This window comes from Ixodes scapularis, unplaced genomic scaffold (genome assembly GCF_016920785.2).
Source record: "Ixodes scapularis isolate PalLabHiFi unplaced genomic scaffold, ASM1692078v2 PGA_scaffold4__175_contigs__length_147842914, whole genome shotgun sequence".
Taxonomy (NCBI): domain Eukaryota; kingdom Metazoa; phylum Arthropoda; class Arachnida; order Ixodida; family Ixodidae; genus Ixodes; species Ixodes scapularis.
The window spans coordinates 93,741,458-93,754,508 of record NW_024609879.1 but is presented as its reverse complement, the minus strand read 5'-3'; the positions used below and the strand labels follow the sequence as shown (position 1 = coordinate 93,754,508).

At 43.2% G+C, this 13,051-nt stretch overlaps 1 long non-coding RNA gene across 1 annotated transcript; it reads left to right on the top strand.

Annotated features, from left to right (window-relative positions):
- The first annotated feature begins 367 nt into the window (after positions 1–367).
- LOC121837572 lies at positions 368–6,384 on the top strand. Its single transcript, XR_006078208.1, has 3 exons — positions 368–931; positions 999–1,129; positions 6,331–6,384. It is a non-coding gene; the product is annotated as an uncharacterized LOC121837572 (long non-coding RNA).
- The last annotated feature ends 6,667 nt before the right edge of the window (positions 6,385–13,051 follow it).

Here is a 13,051-nt window from a genome sequence, read left to right as displayed (position 1 = left end):
AGATTTTCCCCTGAATGGGGTTCATGGTTGTCTGATGAGAAACTCCCTTCGTAGAATTAAAGCGATCCATATGCTGGTGTCTTTAGTGGGGATAATCTCTCAAGTGGGTTTCTGCGAACAGGACTGCTCAATATAACCGCACCTGCGTTATTGACGCCGTTGTGAAATTGAAGTACGACTTCCTATATCCTCGGCATTAGCACTAAAGTAGCGTGGCACATTTGTGAGGCTACGCAAAAATCTTAAAATCTCGGGGCATACGGTTGCAGTTGATGTCAAATATGTTGCTAAGTAAACTTCAACCTTTGAAGGATTTAGACTTCATTCAGTCCTTGACATGTGGATTTCACATAACCGAAACTGACTTCGGCAGATAAAAGAACAAGTTAACATTAATATAATTAAGACTAGCTTTTCTGTTCTAGTTGTGGAAGTAAAATAAATATTAATGATTAAAAAAAATAGTTTTGAAGTATTCAAATTTTACGAAACAAGACAATCCAATCCAGGATGTTAAGCGTTGTTGGCTTTTTTTGCAGGCTGTTTAAACAGAACGAGCGGGTTGGTACAATAGTTGGTTTGGATAATTAAACTTGAGGAAGAAAACGAGAAGGGACGGACAAACACAAACTTCTATCGCGGGCACAACTTTGTTGTGCCCGCGATATTCTTGAGCGTGCGTGTTGCCTTCCCTGCGGTTTGCGTAGGCTATTTCCATAGAACGTTTGAGCCTGGAGTGCGTTGAGAGTTCACAGCAAGCAGCTAGTGCCGCTGGTGCCCTGTGGGTTCCACCGAAGTCGTCCTCAGTTGTACCCCACCGAGGGCATCGCAGTGTCTGCGGCGCCGAGCAAGTACTGCGTCTTCAAGGGCGGTGCCCGTAAAGCCGACGGTGTCTCGTTATTCCAGTTTCTCAGGAACCGCAGACTAAGGAGTAAGTGGAGTCGGGTGATAGGTAGGCATTGCTCTGATGCCTCCGATTCCACCTTGGTGTGTTCCAGGCATTTCCCAGACAACTTGATGGATGACAAGGCCTAGCCCCGACTGAAAAAGGGTGCCTTTCCGGCGCTGCAACTCGAAGAAGCGCCAACAGCGAAACGCAGGAGGAGGAGAGCAGTGCGCAGTCGTACCGGTAAGTCGCCTTCAGTGATCGCGGATTGCCAGTCGAGCCAGTCCAAATTCTATACTTCCCGACGCAACGAGCTAATCCTGCGGTATCAAAAGCGCACCTACATGACGAAACTAATACCTAGAGAAGGGGAACAAGGGAGACAAAGGACAAACACTAATCTCCAACACGGCTAGGTGGCTGGTGTGCGACCTAAAAAATCCGCCTGGTCTTGGTAGCGAACCAGGGACCTCCCCGTTTCCAGTGGAGCGCTCTACCAACTGGCGTACATGGCGAACACAACACAATGTGTTCGCCGTGTGTCTGTACATGTACCATCATCACTGATGCAATCGTGTACAGGGGAGGCCCAATGGCTTTTGACGCTGGTTGATTGGTCTCATCACCTCGTAGCGTAGGTTGCTTCCGGACATAAGGAGAAACAAAGTATATTAGTGTCTGAAATTACCAGGATCGATCAAAAATGGAATCGACGCCTGCACGGAGCAATCTAAACTTTTCGTCAAAGGTGTATTTCACATGTCCGGTTTTTCGTGTAAAATTACCAAGGGTAGCTCCATTTTTGTAAAAAAAAAATGGGTAAAAAACTTGCCAGGTTCAACTGTGGGCGGCGACACAGACAACCGATTTGAATGGCGTTGTGTCGTCGGTAGGTGTTGACGACCAGCAAAAGAAAGCAGACGAAATCCGTTAACAGCAAGAACGCCGTTGTTATGCAACCACATTTTTTTTTACAACCCAGCTGTTAAGGGCTAGGTTCCCTGGATCGTGTCCGGTATGTCGACACAAACCTATGCGCCATCTATAAGCGACAGCGACAACCAGTCTGGTTGCCGCCGTCGTTTATAGATGGTGGCAACCTTTTCAGCTATCATAGAAGATTGGATAGTTGGGCGAGTTGGCGGGAATTCATTCTAGGAAACAGCGTGAAAAAAAGACTAGGACGAAGAAGAAACGCACATAACGAGCGCAGCGCACGTCATGTGTGTTTCTTTGGCCTCGTCTGTTTTGCGCGCTGTTTCCTACGCTCGTATCAGTTTCAGTTTGGACTCATGATAGATCAGCCGCGTGCCCTTTCTTCGGGGAAAAAAGATCGGGTGTTGAAGGAGCGGCGACGTACGCAGCAGCGCGAATAGGTTCGCAACTGCCGCGTGCGTTGAGCGCTTCAGATTCCTTTGCGAAAGAAGAGCAGGTCACTTGCCTGGAAAGCCACTGCCGAGAACAGAAGCTACAACTCTGCTGCTCTTCGTTCTTCACCAGAGTGGTAAGGCTGAAAGTGTTTAACTTCAAGTTTTGTTTTTATTGTCCTGTTTTATTTTTAAACTAAAAGTACACTACAAAGAGATTATCTTCATTTTAGTAAATCGCGGTCCTCATGAGTAGTCTCGATTGTCTCGATAAAGAGGCAGCGCCATCTATCAATACGTGTTCCAAATGCGCCCCGCCGCTCCACTCGGTTCTCTGCGTCGCAGCCTGCCGTTGACCCTTCAGACACCCTATACATGCTTGTGGGGACAATCAAGCAGCGAGGAATGCATCTCACGGTGTTTGCCACCTTTCTTAAGTTTTTCCTTGCCACTTTTTCCGCGTTTTCGGTTTTTATTTTTTTTCAAAATTCGGCGTGTTTTTTTTAAAATTTTATTTGAAGATTCAATTTTCAGTGTATATTTATGCCCACAAAAGTTTACCGTTTTTTTTTTCGGTGAATATGAAAGAAACACCATCGGACACAGATTAGATGATCCTTGTAACTGATATTTGTGATCCCTCAAAGAAAAACAATGTAAATACATAAAAAAAAAACAAAAAAAAACATTGATCCTGTATTTGGCATTTGTAAGCAAATGTAAAAAAAAACACAAAAAAAAACAGAGGTACAAACAAGTTAGTGCCCACAAAACATGAAACTTCACCTGTTCATCAGGATTATGTGATCTTGTCATAGTAAACACATATGTACTTTCCCAGGTTGTCCTCGTTGATCCATGTCATTCTTTCCTGTTAATGACCCTGGGCCTCGAGAGCACCCTCTCAACGTTAACACTGGACACTGGCACGCTGAGGAGATGAAGCGCTGCCTGATCCAAAATTGGCCAATCAACCAAATGTGACTACATACCAAAAGAGACACGGTGCGACGTTTTGAAGCACAACATATTTCGTATACTCGCTAAACTCCGGCTGCAGATCTTGCATGAAGCTAAAAACCTTATACTAGCCCTCACCCAAACTTTTTTTGGGGGAACCAGGAACTTGACGCACTAAGCCCGATCACAGAAAGGGCACAGATGCTCAGTGAAGGACAACCCAAGACCTCTTTTGTTGCATGTTGAACCTTGGAGGACGGCAATCACGAAGAGGTCACCCATTGTCGAACCTTGCAACGCCTTCCACCACCCACCCTCTCCCCGCCCATCTCGACGTGACCCTAAAAAAGTGGCCATTTTCGGTTAAAACAGAATTTTAGAGAATGGATTCGGCTTACTTTTATCGGTTTAAACCGAGAACGCGATTCTAAAAACTGACCTTTTTCGGTTAAAACCAAATTTCCGAAAATGAATTTGGCGTACTTTTAACGGTTTTTAACGGTTTAAACTGAAAACTCTGAACCCTACCGTAAAATCCCGAGAGATGACCCACCCCCGAAAGACAGCCCAATCCTATTTTTGGCTTGATTTGCTATATTTGTTTAAACACCAAAAGATAACTCACTCCTAGTGATAGTAGTGTTAGGATCAATGATGGCCTCGGCGTAAATGCAGTAGTTAGCTCTGGGGGGATATAAGCGACTGTTGCTGAGTGGGAGGTAGTCATCTTTCCTTCGTTGCCCCTCGCCACCTTAACAAGCTTGGAAGGGAAACGACCTCAAGATAGCAATGTTTTAAAACTTTTCTTGAGTTTACACCGAAAGTTAGCCTACTCCACATTTTCACCCGATTTTCTCTTGATGTTAGGTGGGCTATCTCTTGGGTTTCTATGGTAGGTATATTGAAATGCAGCATACGAAATGCTCTTTTCGTTTACATAAGTATGGTATAGTAGTCTAATAATATACTTCCTCAAATTTTATATATCGCTGAGAGAGTATAACACCAATAGATACATACTTTAAAAAAAATAATTAAGGGTTATATTTTGGAACATAAACAATAATATAAACAATAATTTTTTTTATTATCTATTTTGTGCATGTTGTGTATCTGTTGTACCACTTTGATACCTGTATGTGGCATGGTAGCTTTGTCAGGCGTTATTATGCGCCTTTTGTCCCTGCAGAACCCCTTCAGGATGACTAATAAAATAAAATTAATAAATTACAAAAGCTCTAATTTAACTCTCTGCACTAATTTTAGAATATCACGACCTCGGCTGCTACAAAAAAATGTCCGGCAAAGCAGATCAGACAAAAGAAAGAGAAAACTCAACTTTTTCTATGTCGAGTGCAGACGCCTCCGACACATGGTATTGGTGTGCAGAAGATGCACCGAATCTGAAGTGCCTGCAAGTCACTCGAAAAAACAGCACTATGTAGCCTAGATGCATGCTTTCTTAAAGGGGTACTCTGGCGATTTCTTCATGGTCCCCGATTTGCTTTAAATTTTGCTAAACTCGCCAAACAACATCGCCAAAATAGTATCCCAAATATTAGTTCAAAATAATTTTTTTTCACGAAGTTATTGAATCTACAATTTTGGTCCTCACCGTGTTTTTTAAACTGAAAGTCTCTACTGGCAACAACGAAAACGTGACGTCAGTGGAAGTGCAGGGGTTCACTCTTCGGGCTGTAGAATTTGTTTCCAACTGATTCGAAGCAGTTTCATGGTGTCAAATGAATGCTTTGGAGGCTCACTCCAGTCCCCGCACTCCAGCACGGAAGAAATAATTGGCATATTCTATTTTTTAGACTGCTCGCCCGGCTGCCAAGCTTGCCTTCCACTGACGTCACGGCACTGAAAAGTGTGGGTATATTTGAATGTTGGTTTTTGCATCATTTTCATTTGCCGATTTTGCAATAACTATTATGAATTTCGCAATAGTAAATAGCATACGGGGAAGGGTAAAGGCCAGGGAGTCAGAAAATATAGTTAGTTGAGGTAGCTCGAAAAATCGCCGGAGTACCCCTTTAAAGACAGAAGCCATGAGGAAATTGGCCAACTGACAATAGCAAGAGATGACTTCATGGGGGAGGAGCCGCGTCAAACAGGCTAGCCCTGGAGGCTCGACCAGTTTGCTCAATGTAACTGTCGATACCGCTCTGCGCTCGAACATCCGACTGAAGGATTTGAATGCAACTTCAGAAAAAAAGCTTACACAACCTCAGCATTCTTCAAACTCTTTAGGCAAGATTGGGGGGGGAAGGGGGGAAAGAGAGGAGAGGAGAGCAGAGGAGTGGAGGAGGAAGGGGGGGGTCGGGTCGGGTGAGGGGTCGTCGTCACAGTTGAATTGCTAGAAAGCGATAAACAGACAAAGTAGTAGTGTCCCCTGACCTATTCATTAACATGTATAAGTATTCATACTGCACTGAAGCCAATTGGCAGAAAATACCATTTTGATGACCAAGGCATTTGGGTACATGTTTGACCACTAACAGGTGATGTAATAAAAAAAGAGATAAAAAAAGGGCACTTTTTTTAGGAACATTTTTTTAATAATGTAGTTTTAAATCATTGGATAAAATTCAGTGATGATGGAATTTCGAATTTAATGTAAAATACAACGCAATTTCAAGTTAACCAAAAGTGCTGCCATTCGATACTACACAAATATAGTGTTGAGAAAGCTGTGGTATGATGCATCATGAGCTCTGAGGCCTCGAATATGTCATGAGAATATCTGAAGTTTGACATTTGTCACTGTATTTCGGCTGTGTGTAAAAAAACTGCCATATAAATGCAAAAATAGGTAGTAGATACCATACATAAAACAAAAGGAATGCCAGATGTTTCAGGTGTTTGTAATTTATGCTGACCAAAAGCTATCTACCTTGTCCGTGGTAGAGGTTACACTAACACGAAATAAAATAACTTCAACATTTTGGGTGCAGATTTTGTAAAGAAATATATGCTTGCAAAAGCAATATATGCTTTGTGAATTATGAAAGGTCACTTGTGACACGTGATGTACAAAGTGCATTGCAAAGATGTACTGGACAATTGTTGTATTAGTACCCAAAGTGCACAGGATGATAATTTCATTACTTTCAGGAATCTCCGAGTGACAGCGTTGCTCCAGGACTAGCTACTCTCGACCAGTGGGCAAGCTTGGCAGCTGGGCCAACTGATGTGAGTTCACACCAAATCACCATGACACCTTATACTTGTCACAAAGCAGGAGGAAAAATTATTAAAAATAAAGGTGTACTCCGAGATTAACTAAAATCACTAAAAGAACGGAATGTTTAGGTTAGACCGGTGACAGGCAATAGGTCCATTCCCAGTGTAGGAGCCAGAAAAAGAGGGGATGACATCCAGAGACTGCATAGTCTTTTCCAGGTGTGGATTCAAGGGGGAAGGGACGACGGGCGGCCGCCCCCCCTCCTTTTCCATGAGTGGACCCCCGGTGACATGAAAGAATGGGAGAATAGTATCCTTACAAATTTCGCCCCCCCCCCCCCCCCCCCGAAACGGAGCTCTGAATCTGTCCCTGGTCTTTTCTCCGTCGTTATGCGATACCTTAACACCACACATGCACATGCCTAAACAGGACACACGCTACCAGCAGGCACAGGCAAAACGGCCACAGCCCAAAGAAGAAAACAAATAAAAAATCCCAAGGACTCACGTGGCAGAGTGCACCCACGAGCAGAGCCCTGGCCAGCCCGGGTGCTTCCCTCCCCACTACTCCGCAAAATTTCGCTCATGTACCACCCGAAAAATTACTTTTCCAGAGAAAAACCTTCTCGGAAACTAACATTTCTAAACGTACAAACAGATGTCAGGGTTATCACCCACATGACAGAGCACTTCTCACACTCAACTGCCCCCGATGATATAGCCCAAAAGACTGAAGAGCGATAGATAAAAATAATTTTTGTGGTTCCTTACCAGTCTGAAAAATTCACACCTCTTTCCCACCCAAAACACAGTACCTCGTCGCATTGGGGTGGGGTGAAAAGGTGTGCTAAGGATTAAAAGATTGAACCACCCAAGCGGAGAACCAACGGCTGCGGACAGTGCGGTCAGTGCCAAGAAACAAAAAATAAATATCACCTAAATTCGTGACAATTGTATTCCATAAATTATCCTGTGCATGACCTTCAATTTAGAGAGCCACAAGCACTGTTTCTAGGAAGCACATTGTTGCACATCGAGTAATAAATTTTTCTGTGTTTGTGTCAATTAAGTGTAATGCAACTAATTCCCTTTTATTCGTGGGTAAACCTAATATCTTGAGGAGCCTGGAGGTGCAACTGCAACAACTTAGTTGATTTTTCCCTACCTCCCCGCCTTAATTTGTAGAGGAATAAAGAATTTTATCCTGACATAAAAAAAATCTATTTATGTCCCGCCGTCTGGATTCTAAACAATGAGATATTTCGTACTTCCAGGAATGTCGGGGTGAGGACATACTATCTCCAAATACTACTTCGAAGGATATACACTTGGTAAGTTGTGCCTCCACATTCATCACCTGTTGTGTTCCACTACAAGACGGAAGAATGATGAGGTTATTGAAATAGCATCATCATCTGTTCCAGAGGTGCGCAAACTGTTTAGGACTGCGACCCCAAAACCTGGGACAAAACACGCTTATTCAAGAGCACAGTCTGGTTTCGTTGACTTTACCCTCGGCTTTACCAGCCACTTTCCTTAGGGGACTGTTATTTTTGTGCTAGCTTTATGCATATTAATTTTTTTTCAGGAACTCTCCGAGGCCGCGTGACCTCGTACAATAGCCCGCGACCGTTTGAGGTGTCACAACACACACTTTGCGCGTCTCTGATCTGTATAATGGATGCTACGAAAGAAGCTCCCTCTTGAAAAGCGGGCAAAATGCATGGGCCAGGCAAGGGACATAGTTTTAAAGTAGCTCAGGACTATGGAACTTTCAAAAGGTTATTTCAATACATGTTGAAAAAATAAAGAAACAGACACAAGCATTTTCATTGAAAAGCAGCAGCTGACACCAAAAGAGTGAACACATGTGTTCACACACTTGCCCATTGCATTCTTGTCTTGATTCTTTTTGAGTGACACTACTCATAACTATGTGTAGTCATTGCTGTTTGCAAATACCAAATTTACTTGTGCAAGTAACACACTTGCATAATTAATTTACCTGCCATGTAAGCATAAAAAAAAATTCCCTTTCGTTATTCCTGCAAAGAACTTCTCATGAAAAATATGACTGCAATCAAGTGGTTACTACAAGAACATTACTGAAGAGCTGCCAATATAAACATTGTTTTGTCCCGCAGTAAAAATATTGCTTTCTGTGGAAACTTTGTGTGCTTGAGCACAAGCTTTTTTTTATCTTCGCATTTAGGTTGTTGTGGTGCCACGCACTGAGCGCACTACAAGCAAGCCACCACTAGATTCCACAGCCAGAAGACAAATGGGAACTGTAAGAGGTAAGCCCGAGTATCTTTCTGTTTGAACGTGAACAAGTTTAACAGAAGCCCCTCTGGTAGGGTTAAAGCCAGGAAAATTAAAAAGTCATCAACAAAAGACCTTAAGTTCCACGGTCCCAACATTTCGAAAACCGAATTGACTTCTTCAAGTGTGACCATTTTCAAATGTGAATGATTGCTTTCATATTTTGAATACTTCAAACATTACTAACTTTCTGGCACACCTATACTCTAACGAGCCAGCCATTCAGTTCACTGTGGAATGTGAAAAGGACGACACCTTGCTGTTTTTGAATGTGTTTATAAAGCGACAAAGAGAATATCTGAAGTTCACACCATACACCTTTTCATCTTAGCAGTTCCCTGACTGGCGCATAGTGTACTGCCACCATTAAATGGCTTCACTTCGGTCGGTTTTGGTTTTAGCGTACTCGTGGCTATTGTTCTGTGCTTTATTGGATACATTTAATTTTATAATATAAATATTATGTAGCAAAAGAACAATCAAACAGTGTCTGAGCTGCATTGAGAACTCCTAACCTTTTGCTTTTTGGAACACATGGCCGTGTGCTTCCTTCAACGTTGACAGCCTTGAACTGTCACAGCATTAGGAACAGTGTTTTCGTGCTTTAGGCATTTATGCAAAAATTCCCCGTACAAGAAACCAAATTACCAAATAAGAGTACGGAAAACCTAAAAATTTCCGCTATCACACACGTGTATGCTTATAACCGTCGGCATCCATTGAAACTTTTTTTTAGTTTGTTTAAAGGCCCGAAACATTGTGAACTCGCTGTAATTGTATTGTTGAAAGATTTAAAAGCACCAGATAAAAGGCCGAGATAAACATCCACTATTTAGTGTCTCTGCGAGTTTCTCTTGTGATTATCAAAACTGCTTTCATCTGCCTGGATGGCACAGCACAAACATTTAAGACTTTCCTGTGTCTTCTTTCTGTCACCTTCATTTCGAACACGAGGCAAGCGAGCCACAATCACTGAGCAGACGTTGCCTTCATAACCAGTGAACTATACTGAGCCCTCGTGGTGGTCTTGCCGTCAGCTTTCGACTCGACAACATCAGAGCTAGCTCTAATCTCAGCATCCTGGCGCACATATCCAATGCGCTGTGGCTGGATGTAAAGAGTGCGCCGTGACTGGATGTAAAGACAACTCTAGATAATGTTCAGATGATGATGTCCACTAATTGGAAAGCAGACATAAGTATTAAAAAAAAAGTTCACCAAAGAATGCCACCACCATAGAAGAAAACAAACCTGCTGCTCCTCGCATGTAAATAGCCTCCTCCCCCCTTCCCACCCCCCAAAAAAAAAAAAATAAAACAAGTCTGTTTTGAAACAGAGGGACCCTGAATCTTTAAGGCTTTGTTGGCGAGTGTTCTTATTTTTTTATCTTTGTGTTTATGAGTATGCAAATCTTTTATGAGCAACTCACCCAAAAAAATTTCTCATTCCAGCAACACAGACTGACATGCTGACAGAGCTCAAGGTTCTAGTCAGCCGTGGCACACAGACGGACTACATGCGGGCACCTTCGCCTGCCGCACTGGAGATCTGTCCGTTTGGCTTTGGATCAACATCATCTGTTCCATTTATCGATCCGGCATATCAGGTTCAGCCCACAGAGGAACTGCAGCCTCAAGTGGAACCTGAGCCAGCCACACTGGCAGAGATTGACTGGTTGTTCTGTGGAACAGAACAAGACATGGAGGTAGAGCTACCTTCGGAAACGAAACTGCCCTCAGAGCTGCCTGAAGATGACTTCCCCACTGAAGGAGATTGCTGCTTTGAAGCCGACCCTGCCTTTGAGGATGGTTTCCCCTCAGAGACAGACCCGCCCTCTGAAGGTTACCTTCTCTCCGAAGCTGACCCCCCTTCTGAAGCAGAGCCATACGATGCCGCAGATCGCACATACTACCCCTCGGACGAAGACAGCATTAACAGGTTCGCCTTGCTTGATATACTGCAGTGAAGCTCTAAATAATTTATTCCAAGTTATGTAATTTGCAAATTTTATCATAACTGTTTGGTTTACTCCATATGCTGTCTCAGTTATGGTGCTAATTGCTTTGGAATGCCACTTCCAATGTTTCACAATCTGACCACCAAGCTGCACTGGTTTGCACAGCATATAACTATAGTCCCCCCATTTTCCTGCCTCGGATATTTATCCATACATGGTGTTGCTTTATTTGAAATTGCAAATAGTCATTAGTTTTACAAGTAGTTTTAACATGATGTACAAAGCATTCAACATTATATGTTCCTTTTTTTCTTTTTAAACTCTCTAAAGGTGTGCAGGCAAAAGCACAGCTCCGACACTCGACAAGGAAAGGAAATATATAATCTACGAAGGATCCTTGTTTGTGCTGTTCAAGTTCTGTAGAGAGTGCCACTAGCCCTGCACAGCGGAACTGCACCCTGACGGCACTTGCTGACAGTGACCACAGGGAGCCAAGATGGACGTGTCAGGAAGTGGACGAGTGAGCCCAGTGTGTCGGGGAGGAATGTGGGAAGCCTTCTCTCCGCCGCAGTTCTCTTCAGTGGGGCAAGCCCTGTCGTAACACTGAGGATGCTGCAGCAGATTAACATTCAAGTCATCTCCGATCGCACCTACTACATATATCAAAAGCATTATCTTCTGCCTTCAATAGCCAGGGTAAGTCTCTTTTTCAATACTATGTTATGATGGACAGTGTTCATAATGGGTGACAATCACACCCAGAATCTACAAGATATGGTCCTCACCACCTCTGACCACCATTCAAAATAACGGACGTTCATATCAAGAATTTGTTAATGTTTGCAAGCCCCTCATCTACTGCAGTCACTAGCACAATGAACACACTTTTTACCCGCATTTGATGCCGAAATGTCATCCTGCAGTAGTATTGCAGTGTTAAATCACATATTGGGTCCACTATTAAAATCTGGACAAAATTGAATTGGAAAATTCCACTAAACTACTGAACTCAGGAGCTTTGACTGACTATTTTCGCCCTACATGCATGGCCGGATTAAGGAAGTTTAGGGCCCTGGGCTAAGGCTGTTCAAGAGGCCCCTTATGGTGGTGATACACTGACTATGATGATGATAGTGGTAGTGGTAACGACCATGACGGCAATATGTATGTTTCACTAACTTATAAAATACAAATATCGGTCATTTTATGGTATATCTCGGAAGGTTTTTGTATCTGTAGATTCAATGTTTAGGAAATTAGGGTTTTACTGGGTGGAAATAAAGCAGATGCAGTTGTGGATTAGAGGCTGTATCGGAAATAGACAAATCACTCTCTAAGAGGTACAAAACGCAAAGCAATGAACGATTAGGGAAAATGATAAGTAAGTGTCGCGCATGTTGAGCAGGGCCTCGCAAACAAACATCCGTTGAAAAGTTGAAAATAATGACTCTCCGTTCTATGAACTTGTGTGTGACCAAGTCTACAACTTTATTTATACAGTATGTGTCTCTGCCGACTAATTAAGAACTCTTTTTTTATCCATTTGGACGTATTACTCTAAATTAAGAATAATAGGTCATACCTCAGAGGCAGAAAAAGTGTTGTCTCGCACTGGAAGATCACTGAGATCAGACACAGGCTCCAGAGCAGTTTCTTGCAGTTGCTGCCTTTCGAAAACTTTTGGGTGACATCTCAAGAGCCGGCTCCTTGACACGCCTGTTAGTGGTTAGAAAGGGTGGCTTTGGGACGTTCACCAATATTTATTTTTGCTTGTTTTACAACGTGTCGTTTCGGAGGAACCTTTTCATATGAAACTACACTAAATGACAAAAAAAATAATAATGTGTAGCATGTATGTTGCTCGTGTAGCCTTTGGCAACACTTTTTTTTGCTTTCCTTCCAAGCCACCATTCTCCGCAAAATTCGTCGGGGCCCCAGTACAATAGAAAATCCCGTGGCCGTCCTACCGTCTGGCTTCAATTAGAAAAGACTTCAAACGGGACCGCCAGCATCGACAGCTTTGCTCCCTTCCACAAGAAGGGTGGGAGGCTACGCTAACATTTTGTTACTCTAGCACAGTCTTTTATGAGTTCACGAACACCAGCTCGTCAAGAGAAGGCCACTTTTTGGCTAGGGTCCAGAGGCTCATGTGATCCTCCTTTAGGTGGGAGTGGTTTTAAACAGAAACCGAATAGCCTTTTTTTTTTTTCTTTCATATTTCCAGGGGCCAACACGGGCCCCTTGGCAGCCTGGGGCCCTGGGCTGCAGCCCCCTTAGCCCCCCTGCCTACATGCGAGACTTCCTTTCTTTCATACCCGATTTGCATGGACATTAGCATTGCTTTCTTTCTCCCTGCTAGAATTGTGTGGGGTC